Raw genomic sequence first — 15,771 nt, 5'->3', positions numbered from 1 at the left:
TTCCAGATCATATTTCAACTACACAGACCTCCCTAATCAGGTGGAAGGCCTTATGACGATGGACAGATGGGGGCTACTAGCTATAAGGATATCTAGCAGGATGAAGAAAGAATATTAATTGGTCTTTGATCCATTTTAATTCCTTGTATGTCTCTCTTTTCTTTAGGCTAGATACTTCAATGTTTAGGATATGGATATTCATAGATATCCTTTTCCCTCTTGCATTTATCGCATCAAAAATCTTATGTAAGGGGAGTGCTAGCCTTCAAATTAGTCTAGGAAGGATCTGTTGCACTCAACCCGCTCAAATCGACTGTAACAACCTTTTAGAGATTATAAATAGTTAATATTAAAAGAATTGACTTGGCTTCTATTCTAAGTGATCATCTGTCATTCAAAAAAAGATTCAGTATTTTCAGTAAATACTATAATCAAACACATGCCTCGGATAGAATGTTGTTAAAGGCTTTAGCGACTTTGGATCCAATGAAATTTAATCAATTGCTAGTAAATGCAATTGAGCAATAACTATTCGATCTAAATATCCGATGTGGATAAGCACGAACCGAGGATGGCTCACTTCTACTGAGACATATGAGGCAAGGATGATTGCCTAATTTATTTTGGTCAAGGAGACAATGACACTTGTGACCATAGTATCTTCTTTTGTCATGCAATTGACATGGATCTCTCTATACTTGTGGAACACATCATCCATCAAACCATTACCATCACCAAAATGACTGACAAGTAAAGGTTCAGCAACAGCTCTCACACATTGGGCCATACTTTCACCAGAAGCATCTAAATGGAGTTCTGAAGTTTCCAAGCAATTAATGGTGAAAGATCCTTCCTTCTCAACTACATACATCACTTCTTCAGGAGATGGACAGTATCCCGGGATGTTGAATGAATCCACTTTCTCTTCTTCTACTGAGCCCTGCATTCATTATTTTATTTATGAGTTTAACTTTTATATATTGATAATATACAATTTGTAAAGCTCCGTAAAATTTTCATGATTTATTCAGGCTTATAACGTGCTTAAGAGAGTAAACTAATTAGCCTCGAAAGTAATGACCTCAAAAGGGAATGCTTACTTTTTATACTTAAAAGATATAAATTTTAAATTTTTTATTTTATCATTAATGACATACTTTTATCTATAATCACAAAAATATCATGACATATTTAAAATTTCAAATTTTAAAAGTTTTTCTTTCTTTCTTAGTATAGTCAAATTAAACACTGACATAAAATAAAAGGAAAGAAATTATACAAAAATATAACGTTTTCATAGTATTTTAAATATCTATTCAAATTATGTTAAATTTTTGTTTTATGTCTATGGTCGTGTGTGTATTTTAAATTTGATTTTACCTCTGCAACCAGCTCTTTGAGGGCCATGGACAAAGGTTCCGCCAGGTAGCGACACCCTTTGCTAAAGCGATCTTCATTTTCTTTGCCCAACACGGTCAATACCATACGTCCACCTTTCACCAATTCCTCTGAGCGATACTTGAGAAAAGTTACAAAATCTCTTTCATATTGCTCATAATATGCTTTATGGACGCTTGGTGGGCTTGTAGTTGCTGCGTAAATATTCTCTTTGTTATTCTCTATTCCATCAGGCACCTACCAGGGGTGAATCAAAACGTAGAGTCAACTATCTAATATAAGTATGATTTTATTATATATTATTTTTATTTTATTTCTTGTAAGTCATTTTCTTTGTAATAAAGATTGTCATTTTCTTTTTATTTTCGTTTGTCTTATCCATAAGATATTTAGAAAGATATTTTAGTAACTTTTGATAAAATAAAATAAAAGTGAGTGACTATCCATAAGATAAATACTTCACAAGAAGCATGACAAAACCACATACAGTAAACTCAAAAAAACATGAGCAAATCTTGTGAACTGAATATTATAATTTCAAGTTTATATGTATAAAGTAAATCTTGATTAATCAGGTTAATGAATTCTGGTTACGATATATATGGTTATATAAAAGAATATATATGAGATATATCTATGAAATATACCTGAGAAAGCCAGTGGAGACTGTAAGAAGAGTGGACAAAATGTAGACTTTTGGAAGGAAAAAGTCTAGTATAAAATGAACCAGCAACTCCTGTCACAAAACATTTTGGTGGATCAAGTCCATCTTGTCCCATATCTTGTTTCTTCAAATCTTCGTGGAATGCGGGCAACAACCGGAAAATGGTATTGAAATCATTGCCAGGAAGATCATTCAAGAAAATATGAAACTCCGGCGACTGTTGACAATTGTTTTTGCATTCTTCATTAATAGTTTTAATGAGTTGGGAGACTGGCAAGAAAGAGTTAGGTCCAGAGGAACAACCTAAGAAAGAGGTTAGGTCCAGAGGAACAACCTAAGTCACGCAATGCATATGGTTTAACTTTTATGTATTTTCTAAGTAAAAGAATTTTTAGATAGACAAATTAGAATTGCGACATTATGTGCTTATATAGCTTCATCATTTATTCCCTTTGTCATGAGGATCACCTTTTGCTGCACATAATTCAGCGTATGTAAATCAAAAGGAAATGAGTTTAACTTTTATGTATTTCCTAAGTAAAAGAATTTTTAGATAGACAAATTAGAATTTAGACATTATGTGCTTATAATAGGTTCGAATATTATTATTTATTTTACTTAGTAAAATTTTTAACACATATAGAATTTGAGCCAAATATAATGAGTTCAATGAATCCATAACCCTTAACTACATTCGCCCTTGAATTTTTATGCTATGGGTTCAATTAAATGATAAATTAATTGTCACCATCAATTCAATTTAGAAAGTAAAGCAAGTTAATTGTTATAAGCAGAGGCAAACCTAACTTGTAACCTATGGGAAACTGGAATCAGAATTCGGTTTAAGACTTTAAGTAAAGCAAGTTAACTGTTATAGCCAGAGTAGAATCTAACATTTAACTTCCCGATCACGTATATATACTAAATATTTATAATATTTGATTATTGAACACAATTATTATTATATATTAACTTGAAATCGCTATAAATCCATGAGAGTTGAGCATAAAAGGATATTGTTGTTCATAATTCATGAGAGTTTAATTTATAACTCCATTACAAAATGAAAAGTTTGTGTATTTATATATATACCTGAAGCAGAGAATTTTTTGCATAGCTAGCGTCTCCAGTTCCTCCATTCATGTGGAAAACTTTCGCTACTTCCATCTCTCCCTCTCCTAGCTTGGATCTTTTTTTGTGATCACCCATTTTTGGCTTGGAAATATTTCAATAGTGGGGTTGCATTGTCACTTCCTTTAATAGATGGGTGGTACCTAAATGATCTATTTAATTCCCAAAATTGCCCCCCACAAGCCAACTAAGAACCTGTTGGAAACCATGGTGTGATTGTCAGGCCGCGTAATCTATGTATAATATAAAGCTAGGCATAAATAATGTGATGTGGCACCTTTCTATGTCCAGCATTTGTATTTATCTTTTTCTCTTCCTTTTTTTTTTTTGATAGTTTTCTACTTCAATAAATTTAATGCAATGGAGTAATATGGCAAAAAAAAAAAAAGTAAAAAAGAGTAATATGGAAAAAAATTCTGATAAGGCGGTTGTATCTTAAATTGAGCCACGTAATATGTTGTATATCAATACGACTTGCAATCATCTTTCTCCCTTCTTTACTTGTCTTTTTTCACCTATTAAATTTTTACTCTTAATAATATTCATAACTCTCATGCTCTTCAAGTTTTCATATTCATAACCCGAAATATTTAATTTAAAAATCTAAGATAATTGATGGTATTCCTTCATATTTATCTATATAAATTCATATTTTTTGTTTCATGAGACTCTAACCAAGATTATTCTCCATTTTCACCGCAATATTCTAATAATGTTTTTGTTTGACTTGGAGTGCTTTACTTCTAAAGTAGTAAGGCTTTGAAATTTACTCCCGAAGTAGTAAATACTCTGCAGTCTACTCCCGAAGTAGTAGAACTCTAAAATCTACTTCCGAAGTTGTAGAATCCTAAAAATTTACTCCTGAAATAGTAAATATGCTGAAATCAACTCCGAAAATAGCAAGCTCTGAACTTTTAAATTTACTCCTAAAGTAATAGTAAGACTTTGAAATTTACTCTCGAAGTAGCAAACCTCTAAACTTTATTCCCAAAGTAGTAAACATTTAAATTTTACTCCCGAAGTAGTAATACTTTAAACTTTACTCCTGAAGCAGAAAGAATCAGCAAAATATCTGAGAAATTCTGAAGCAATATCTTCTTGTGCTTGAGCAAAATAGCGAGTTGTTAATGAACATCGTATTTCAAGTATATTTGAATAATCACATATCATTCCCTGAAGTGCATGAAGAAATACCTCTCCTGGAGAGATAAAATAACAAGGGATATACATGTTATTTTTGTGGTATGAAATTAAGGCATTGCAACACGTACCTGTTGTATATATAAACATCTTGAATAAGTTTATTAAAGTATCATTTTAAAGCAAAAGGAGCCAGAGTAAAATGCTTTCTACTATAACCACATTGATACATTATGGTTAATTGTTATTGATTTCATTGAATGAAATAAACATTAACGTATCCCTTCTTGAAGGATGTGGTTATTATGTGGTTGCTGCTTTGATACAAAATATTCAGATGTTAATAGCTAATCTCCTTGAAGGAAATATTTGAAATACTGAAGTTTAGAACTTAACGTTTACTTTTCCAAATTTATAATTTTAAATTGTCTTTTATTTTCATTTGATTATTGTTCTCTTTCATGATGTCAGTAGAGTCTAATCAAATTTTCTTTCGTGATACCACAAGTATCTAAAAAATATTTGGTAATAGAAACTTATAATCAAGGGCTCCAGAAGAGCTAATTGTTTATCTACAAGTATCCTAACACCAGCGGCGTCCAAATAATATCTGATCATGGTAAATAGATTGAAGTCTTTTGAAAATTATATATGATAGCACCATTCATCCTAGATCATAATTATTACGTCAGAACACAATTGTAGTAAACCTGATGTTTACTAACAATAAAAATGGTTATCATATTGAGACTAGAAATGATTGGAATATTAATTATCTTCAAGTTACCACGTGTAAGAAATACGTATGTGAAACGTTACCCGAGCATGATTAGATCACATACCATGATAAACCAGAAGTTTATTGATATACAATCTCAAGCAATAGTAAACCAGAAGTTTATTAAAATAAATAGCACTATCATCGTGAACTTGAAGTTACTAGTATGCATAATTTTATCAGTTGACATAAGCATTTCGGCGGTCCTGATTTAAATCTGATGTGTTAATTCAACATTCGAAATATATTGAAGAACCAGAAGATTCTTCAAAATTTCTTTTATGTTGCTTGTTCTCATGATAAGTTGATTACACCAGCTAATATTGGGACTGAATGCCCTAAATTCTATAAAATATAAAAGGTGAATGTGGCTCGTTCACCTGCGATGTGATGTCTTAAATAGATGTATCTATGAGACGGTCACATTGGCATTTACTGTCAACCCACAGTTTGAGATTTACGAAGTTCCTTGCTCAAAATAATTGAGTTGAAAGCACAATTTTCAGAATATGTAATTAAGATGTTCATCTTAATAATGCTGGTTTATATCCGAACTGGTTTGGCATTGAATGTCTGAGATATGATATATTGCATACAACGACACTTGTATGCTGCAGACCAATAAATTATGATAAATTCTCTCCTCACAATTGGCTCAGGGTCAGGAACCAAATATTTTCATCTAATAGCTTTTATTGTGCGGTATATGATTAATAGATCTATCATGATGCACACAGATGGATTCTCCAAATAAGATGGGGATATACGTTAGTTTGTCTAATGTAAGGGGGAGAGATATAAGCAGCTAAAGAACTATATTATAAATTATCATTATTATGATCCTCATTCAAAAGATAGTTCAAGTCAAATGCCGGAAGCATTTGCTGACCCAAAATTAATCTCATGTTTTCGCTGCAAATGCTCCTATTGAATGTCCCTGAAGAACAAGTCTACAACATGCATGAAGCATGGTAGACGAATCAGTTCCAAATACAATAACCCTTGAAAAGGGTAAGGAGCAAATGATTAAAATGTTCATAATAAGGAGGCAATGTGCTCTTGAAGAGCCTATGACATAACACCCCCTGGGAGGTTCAGGAACCTGAAAATAATGAACTGATGAGATCTCAATAAGTTAGGTCGAATTGCGAACCGGTATAAAATGTTATCTCGTCGACGATATTGTATAAGGTTGTGAGGATCTGAATTCTACGTCTCTTATAGCATGTTGATGTAGAAATAATTACCAAGTGAAATGATATATCTTGGTAAGCGTAAAGCTTATTGGACCGGCAGTCCAGGCATCAGAAGATGTCACGTCATTTAAATACTAAATGGAAGTTGTCACGGTCTATATGTCTTTTTTGACAAAATTTATATGAAAATTTCTGAAGGATTCAAAATGCCTAAAGCATATACAAGTTCTTGGGAAACTTGTTCATAATCCTGATATGGATTAAATCAGGTAAAGTGAATATGATTTAATCACCTTAGTGAATATTCATTGACGACAGGTACAAAGATGACCCTGTCATACAAAGATGACCCTATCTACCCTATCTCTTTACGATAATCAAAACCTTTCATATTATTGTGCAATTTAATGCTTGAATATTATTGGGGCTCTTGGAGAGTTTCCAAAAGTAGTACATTATCTGCTGAAAAAAGTTGAAATGAGAAATTGAATTGGTCCTTAATACCATATCTTTATGCAATTGATGCATTTTTATATCTCGCTATAACTACGTGCATGATATAGTTTACTCATATATGGAGATATTGAAATAAGATCAATTGCATGCTGCAAATGAAATCCTGACATGAATGTATTTGTCCTAACAAATATTGTCAAGTGTTTTGGATATACAGGGCGTTCATCTTATTGACATAAGAGTTCGATCCAGGTATGTTATCTCTTTCAATAAAGTATTACAGTCATACCATGTTATATACATGATAGTCAAATCATAGAAAGATAACAATAGATAGATTATGAAGCAAGTCAAGAATGTACTTGGCGCGATTGTAACACTATTATATGGTGATGATGCAAATCTATCTAAGGAATGAAGATATAGATGATCAACCAGTTCGTCAAATGATAATTTGAAAGATCTGATCACAAAAACACTGCCAACATCAACATATGATATGTTGGTATAAAGGATCGGAGTACATCATCCTCAAGAGTTCTATGATGTTTTAATCGGGGGGAGTGAAATACGCGCTGTACTTTTTTTTTTTTTCCTAAATCAAGGTTTTGTTAAGGTTTTTAATGAGGCGGCTAGCAATGCGTATTACTAGATACGTGTACTCTTTTTTCTTCACTTGGATTTTTCCCACCGAGTTTTTTCTTTTAAGGTATTAACGTGACACAAATCTATTAATGAACATCCAAGGGGGAGTGTTATAAATACACATTATTGTGTATGTCCATTCAAATACACAGTCATTTGATTAAGCTTACAATCAATCAGGCAGCTTACACATAGCTCAAGCAGGCAGCTTGCCAGCAGCTTCTCAAAAGCCTCGCAGTAGCTTCCTGAAAGTCTCGCAGAAGCTTACTTTCTTTTATAAATAGGAAGTCAATTCAATTCATTTGGAGATCAAATGAAAGAGCAATAAAATATATATCTCTCTCCCCCAGCTTCTTTGACTATATTTCTTGTTGCCTTGTCCTTTAATATTATTTTATTTTATAACAATATCATATTACTTTTACCTAATACTAACATAGGTTATTTACCATATTTTGTAACTTACCAATCAATATTATACATTTTTAATATAGTTAACATGAGTACTAGGAATGACCAATCGCAAGAGCAATATTTCCAATGTCATTGTGATTCAAGATCACGATACAGGAGCCACTAAATTATCCATTTAGGATAAGTCGACGTTTCATTTAGCAATTACCAAATGTAGTAGTAGTAAAATTCGAATGCGGTTATTATTTGATATTGTCAATCTAACGCTACATTCAATCAATAATTATTTTTCTTATGCAACCAATAAAATATTCTATTGTGTTATTTATAATTTTATGCTGAGAATTGTTATACCAAACAATCTACCAAATGACCCCTGGAAAAGTATATAAACCAGCCAAATCTGACCCAATTCTGTGGAAACATTTCACGGGCAGCCTTTTTTGACACCACCATGTAATTTGTATCCACTCTTCAAAAGATTTTCTACATATATTCATTTTCATACATGCTGCGTCTGAAGTTAGGCTTAGAAAAATCAAACTCTAGACATAGATTCAAAAGTTGCATATAAATGAAGTTCAAGAAAATGACTGAAGTGAGGAAACAATGATTGTACTTGATCAGCCACATATGGCTAATGTTCTGTTAAAAAGACTGAATTTTAGTCATATGTGTCTGAAATTTAACCATATAAAACTTTAAATGTTGTGTTTGAAGTTAGACTTTGTCCAGACTAACTTCAACACCGTATACTCGAGGTGGATACACGTGCCAAAATAAAAAATTAAAAAGCAAACACAAATTAAACGGAGAAGGGCCAAATATACCCTTCATTATACTTTGGGTTCAAATATACCCCTGTAGTTATATTATTGGATCAAATATACCCTCCTCAGTTAAAGCTGTCTAAGGTGGACGTCCTATCCTACGTGGCACTGATATTTGATGATGTGGATGCATTATCACCTCATCACCCCCTCTTAACCCATTTTACTCCTCCCCACTTCCACCACAAAAATTTTGGGTCTAAGCCCTAGAATTACAACATTGATGTGTTGAACATTGAAATGGACTCGACTAGGAGTTGTAGGATTATGAGTAACTCGGGTACATGATTTATTTCAAGGTTTGACCACGGGGCTTGGGGTTGCACTTGTATTTCAACCTGTGGAATTGGGTTCAATGGATTCGTCTAACCTCATTGAGTATTCTTTTGAAACGATCGAGCTCGTGTGGTGGATAATTGGATCGTAAAAAGCAATTCATGAATGTTAAGCTAGTTCGGACCGAGGTAAGGCTTTGGCCTCAATGAGGAAATTTTCTCCAAATGATATTGTTCTACATATACTATGTATTATGGGGTACAATATATATAAGGTGACAAGTATATGTACATAAAAATATTTATTTGTAATGATATGAGATCTATAAATATCACAATCAATAAGTTTTATATCCTATGGATGTTAGTAACTCAAATAAAGTCCAAACCAAAACCAACTCAACACTAATGCTAACAAAAGAAATTCAATTTACCATTAGGAATGATAATAATGTTGGATATCTATTCTTTAGTTTTGCATACTTGATTTAAAGAGTGAAAATACATAACTTAAGTTTTTTTTCTCTGTCATGTAATTAATACTTATTTGTCGTACTTATTTTAGCATGAATTAATATTTTTAGATTATGGTCATTTTCTTTATGGCTTATTAATTAGCAATATTTATTTTAACCGATTTTATTAGCTTTTGTTAAATATTTTAATACAATGTCATCACTCATCTCACATTTTGTGTTATTTTCTTAAAAAACACCTTAATTATATAGTTGTACCTTACTAGGACTAAAGAAATATTTGAAGTAAAAGTTATATGTTTTGTATCAAGACTATTCCGAAAAAAAATCCGAAAAACCCGATAAAAACCGAATAACCCGAGAAACCCGAGGTTGAAAAACCCGAATTTCTTGGTTTGGTTTGGTGCATAAATTTAAAAACCCGACGCAATTGGTTTGGTTTGGTGTTTAAAAAATCCGAACCAACCCGGCCCATGTACACCCCTACTAGAGGTGTACAAAGTAAACCGACAAACCGCACCAAACCGATAAACCAAGTCAAACCGAGAAAAAAACCCGACTAGTGGTTTGGTTTGACTTGGTTTGGTGTTGAAAAAAAAAAACCCGACCATAATTGGTTTGGTTTTAACTAAAAAAAGTCAAACCGAACCAAACCAACCCGACATTACATGTATTCAATTTTTAAAATATTTTATACATAAAAATATTTATTTGTAATGTAATTTATAAATATTTCTTAAAAAAAATTCGTAGTTTTTTATCTATTATCATATTATTCAAGCTTGAACTTAGAATTTTGAATGTCAATAAGTTTTATATCCTATGGATGTTAGTAACTCAAATAAAGTCCAAACCAAAACCAACTCAACACTAATGCTAACAAAAGAAATTCAATTTACCATTAGGAATGATAATAATGTTGGATATCTATTCTTTAGTTTTGCATACTTGATTTAAAGAGTGAAAATACATAACTTAAGTTTTTTTTTCTCTGTCATGTAATTAATACTTATTTGTCGTACTTATTTTAGCATGAATTAATATTTTTAGATTATGGTCATTTTCTTTATGGCTTATTAATATTTTAACCAATTTTATTAGCTTTTGTTAAATTTTTTAATGCAATGTCATCACTCTTCTCACATTTTGTGTTATTTTCTTAAGAAACACCTTAATTATATAGTTGTACCTTACTAGGACTAAAGAAATATTTGAAGTAAAAGTTATATGTTTTGTATCAAGACTATTCCGAAAAAAAAATCCGAAAAACCGAAAAACCCGAGGTTGAAAAACCCGAATTTTATTGGTTTGGTTTGGTGTATAAATTTAAAAACCCGACGCAATTGGTTTGGTTTGGTGTTTAAAAAATCCGAACCAACCTGGTCCATGTACACCCCTACTAGTATCAACTTATTACACGCACCAATTACTGTATGTCTAAATTTGCAATGATTTTAATCATATACTCTCTCCGGTCCATTTTATTTGTTTTTTTTGCACGTTCCTTAAAAAAACATTAACTGAAAAATAATTTAATTAAATTATGTTTATTTATTTTGCGATCTCAATTTAACAATACTCTATTTTTCACCACATTAATCTCTCTCCATATTATTGAGCAAGCAAAGGTGGAAACTAATAATCAATTATATTTTGTTTTCTACAATGACAACTAAAATTGTGAGATTGTCAAAATTTTGAATGTAAATACAGAAAATAATTATTATTCTAATCATGGTTAGAATCTTGCTTTAGTGAATAAAATTTTAGCCATTAATTTTAACCTATGCCATAAGTCCCTAATCTAAACTAGGACTTGGGGAAAATGGAGAGAAAAGAAATGGAGAGGAGCCGGATCCGAAATGGAGCAACACATCTACATTAGTACAATTCTAATATCTCATTAAATACATATAACAAGCTGGTAATTAGAGATTATTATCATAAATATTTCATGTTAATGACACCGATATCAAGATTGAACTATGTTGCTGTTGTTATCAAGATTAAGTCTTTAGCACTTGAATAAAATATTTAAAAATCTCTTATAATTCAATACTCCATCAAATTACCACTAGCAGCTCCCAGCCAAATGCATTGTACAATTTATTTTTCTCCAGCACTTTGTACAAAATTCAACTCCATCAATGTTAGACTGTAATAGTGCTGCAATAGGTTGGTTAAGAGTTGTTAAAGAAAAAGTATAGACTTCATAAAAACGTGATGTGCTAAAAAAAAAAGTATTTGTTGTTGAAAAGGGCATGTGTGGTGCCTTTCTGCTTCTCCAATTCAAAAGCAACGAATGCCCTCAAGTCCTTTTGGACGTGTCAAAACTCTATTCACTACTAATGTTTAGTTCTTGCGCATGTGTAAGCTAAACACGCATCACTAATTTCACTAATTAATTAATCTGTTTCTCTAGTCAGAAAATTAGCGAATCAAGTTATTCACGCTTTAGCTAGGCCGCTGTTTTTATGGCTGGTTTGATGGAGTGGGGGTCAGTCCCATCACCTTTCATTTCTGATGTACTCGCTTTTGATTTGAGTAATAATTGAGAAGACATCTTTAAAAATAAAAATAAAAAGATTGTTGTGAATAAAATCTAATGTTTAAGTTAACTTGTACGTCAATTAAAGTCGGCTCATAAATTTATAGGTAATTTCTCAGAATTAAAATGAGGTACATCTACTTATACCTTTCATGGATTAGGACAAATAAATAATGGATTGAAATGTTGCACCTTAACGACACTTACAAGATGGAAGTAAATTTGAAGGAAAAAAAAAAAACACCTTGCTTACGATAAATTAAAAATAAGTTGACAAAGCACCAAAATTATATAATTTATATTATGATCTTTTTTTCTTATACCGACAACTACAATATCCTATGAGTTCATTCTCATCGATTTCCATGACTAATTAACGTGCTCGAGTAGGGCGTTGGCGGTTGGACAAGTCGAAGTTAAAAATAAAAATAAAAATAAAAAAAGGTATTAAAAGTTGAAGCCGAAATGAAATATTTGAAAGTTTCAAATGTGTTATAACATGAATTTCATTTTGAAAAAGAAAGTTGTGATAATTGCATATTCGTGAGTAGAAACAGTTGTTTCACAAACAAAACTCTCCAACCAATATTTTAGTATTCTAAAATTATTTTAAACATTAATTTCAATAGATATAACCAAACCATTAGTTGCAAATACTCAAAGTTCAATATTTTGAGATACTGAAACAATATTTGATGATCAAATTAAGGGATAAGGCACCATTACCCCCCTGAACTATACCCGAATTTGCTACGACACACCTTACCTTTCAGGTCTATTACCCCACCGAACTTATTTAAAACGGAATAATTACCCCCCCTAAAGCTGATGCCCAATCTCATATGGGAGAGTGACATACACTCTCCTTGCCACATGTGTATTTATTTGTTTTCTTCTTCTTTTAAATTTTTTTTGTTACGTGTCAATTTTTTTAAAAATAAAAATAAAAAACTGAATTTTCATTAAAAAAAATGAGTTTTAAAACCCGTCTTTTTTTTTTATTTGAAAATTTGATTTTTTTTAAACCCATTTAAAAAAAAAAAAAACTAAAAACATGGATTAAAAAACTGAATTTTCTTTTAAAAAAGGATTTTTAAAACCCTTTTTAAAAAAAAAAATTGAAAATTTGTTTTTTTTTTAAAACGCGTTTTTGAAAAAGAAAAAAAAAACTGAAAAATGATTATTTTTTTTTTAAATATGGAAAACTTGATTATTTTTTTAAAATGTCTTAAAAAATCTTGATTTTCATGATTTCATTTTCTTAGGACACTTTTATTTTTCAAATAAAATCCGGAAAAGTGTTTTTCTTGCCAAAATGTGAAAAAAATTGAATTTTTATAAAATTTTGAAAAAATTAATTATTTTCTTAACATGTGGAAAACCCTTTTTTTAAAACTAAATGTGGAAGACTAGATTTATTTTCAAATTTTAAGAAAATGCAGATTTTTAAGAAAAAAAAATTAAGTTTTCCCGTTTTTTATGTTTCTGGCTCTCTCAAAGAGAGTGAAACCCACTCTCCTTGCCACGTCAGCGTTTAGGGGGGTAATTATTCCATTTTAAATAAGTTTAGGGGGGTAATAGGACCCAGGAAAAGGTAAGGTGTGTCGTAGCAAATTCGGGTATAGTTCAGGGGGGTAATGGTGCCTTATCCCTCAAATTAATGTGCCCTCAATCTTTCGAAATGGAGATCTCTACTTCAAAAGGTTTTATTAAATATTGGAACTTCCGTCCACTTAAAATATTGAATAGTTATGTTGAAGTGTAACTTTTTAAATCCTCTAGTGTCGGGTTAATTATCGACCTTTTATCCTCCACTGTATATCATCTAAAGACTTTAGTTTCTGGAAAAAATTAAAATAATTGATCAGTGTTTAACTAAATTCCTTTAGTGTTGGTAGGGGTGTACAAAGTAAACCGACAAACCGCACCAAACCGATAAATCGAGTCAAACCGAGAAAAAAAACCCGACTAGTGGTTTGGTTTGACTTGGTTTGGTGTTGAAAAAAAAAACCCGACCATAATTGATTTGGTTTTAACTAAAAAAAGTCAAACCGAACCAAACCAACCCGACATTACATGTATTCAATTTTTAAAATATTTTATACATAAAAATATTTATTTGTAATGTAATTTATAAATATTTCTTAAACTTTTTCGTAGTTTTTTATCTATTATCATATTATTCAAGCTTGAACTTAGAATTTTGAACGTCAATAAGTTTTATATCCTATGGATGTTAGTAACTCAAATAAAGTCCAAACCAAAACCAACTCAACACTAATGCTAAAAAAAGAAATTCAATTACCATTAGGAATGCTAATAATGTTGGATATCTATTCTTTAGTTTTGCATACTTGATTTAAAGAGTGAAAATACATAACTTAAGTTTTTTTTTCTCTGTCATGTAATTAATACTTATTTGTCGTACTTATTTTAGCATGAATTAATATTTTTAGATTATGGTCATTTTCTTTATGGCTTATTAATATTTTAACCGATTTTATTAGCTTTTGTTAAATATTTTAATGCAATGTCATCACTCTTCTCACATTTTGTGTTATTTTCTTAAGAAACACCTTAATTATATAGTTGTATCTTACTAGGACTAAAGAAATATTTGAAGTAAAAGTTATATGTTTTGTATCAAGACTATTCCGAGAAAAAATACGAAAAACCCGAGAAAACCGAATAACCCGAGAAAACCCGAGGTTGAAAAACCCGAATTTTATTGGTTTGGTTTGGTGTATAAATTTAAAAACCCGACGCAATTGGTTTGGTTTGGTGTTTAAAAAATCCGAACCAACCCGGTCCATGTACACCCCTAGTCGTGACTGTTAGAAAAATAGGTAAACATAACTGAAGAAGAATTGGCTTTGAGGCGTGAAGAATCGAATTTCCTTAAAGGTATATTGCCCGTATATATATTGGAAAAATTACAAGCAATTTTTTTCAGGATACAACAAAGCCCGTTTATACCTGCAGATTTTTCATATGCTACTTCTAGAGTGTCCTTATATTTATAGATTTGAGAGATGACTTTTCAGAATAATCATGTCTTTTCATGAACATATGTGTCTGTTCAATTTAAGACTTCCAAATATTACAAAATATCTAACAGTGACTGGAACCTAACAAGCCACTACTTGCTAGGTGAACCATCAACAATAAATGTGTCATCGTAATTGTTTGAAACGGTTCCGTGAACATGGAAATAAGAATGACCTCAAAGCAATGGAAATTCTAAAACCAATATGATGCCTGACAACACAACCTAAACTCAAAGACATCCGTCAAGTAGCATTTGAGATAGATCAAATTAAATACATAGTTTGAGATACATAATCTGAAAAGAAAGATATTGCATAGGATGGATAGAAGCTGCTCCACGAATAAATTGAGGAAGGCTCACTTTTACTGAAAACTCCACATGCCTCGAACAAGATCAACGAGGCCCAGTAACATTAGCACATAAATTAATATAACTTATCATGGCTAAGTGATTTAATGAAGTAAAAAAAGATGTTACTTAACTATTGTTGAGTAAAATAATTCTATAATCAAACACATGCCATGCATATATCGGTTCGATCTAAATATCCGATGTGGATAAGTTTTTACCGACATATAAGTCAAGGATGATTGCCTAATTTATTTTGGTCAAGGAGACAATGACACTTGTGACCATAGCATCTTCTTTTGTCATGCAGTTGACATAGATCTCTTTACACTTGTGGAACACATCATCCATCAAACCATTACCATCACCAAAATGACTGACAAGTAAAGGTTCAACAAAAGCTCTCACACACTGTGCCATACT

At 31.3% G+C, this 15,771-nt stretch overlaps 1 pseudogene; it reads right to left on the bottom strand.

Moving 5' to 3' along the window:
• Positions 1–589: 589 nt before the first annotated feature.
• Positions 590–3,328, bottom strand: LOC132068261 (S-adenosyl-L-methionine:benzoic acid/salicylic acid carboxyl methyltransferase 3-like; annotated as a pseudogene).
• Between the last annotated feature and the right edge of the window lie 12,443 nt (positions 3,329–15,771).

This window comes from Lycium ferocissimum, chromosome 8 (assembly GCF_029784015.1).
Source record: "Lycium ferocissimum isolate CSIRO_LF1 chromosome 8, AGI_CSIRO_Lferr_CH_V1, whole genome shotgun sequence".
In the NCBI taxonomy this organism is placed as follows: Eukaryota; Viridiplantae; Streptophyta; class Magnoliopsida; order Solanales; family Solanaceae; genus Lycium; species Lycium ferocissimum.
The sequence above is the reverse complement of the archived record's forward strand: the minus strand, read 5'-3'. Positions and strand labels throughout refer to the sequence as shown.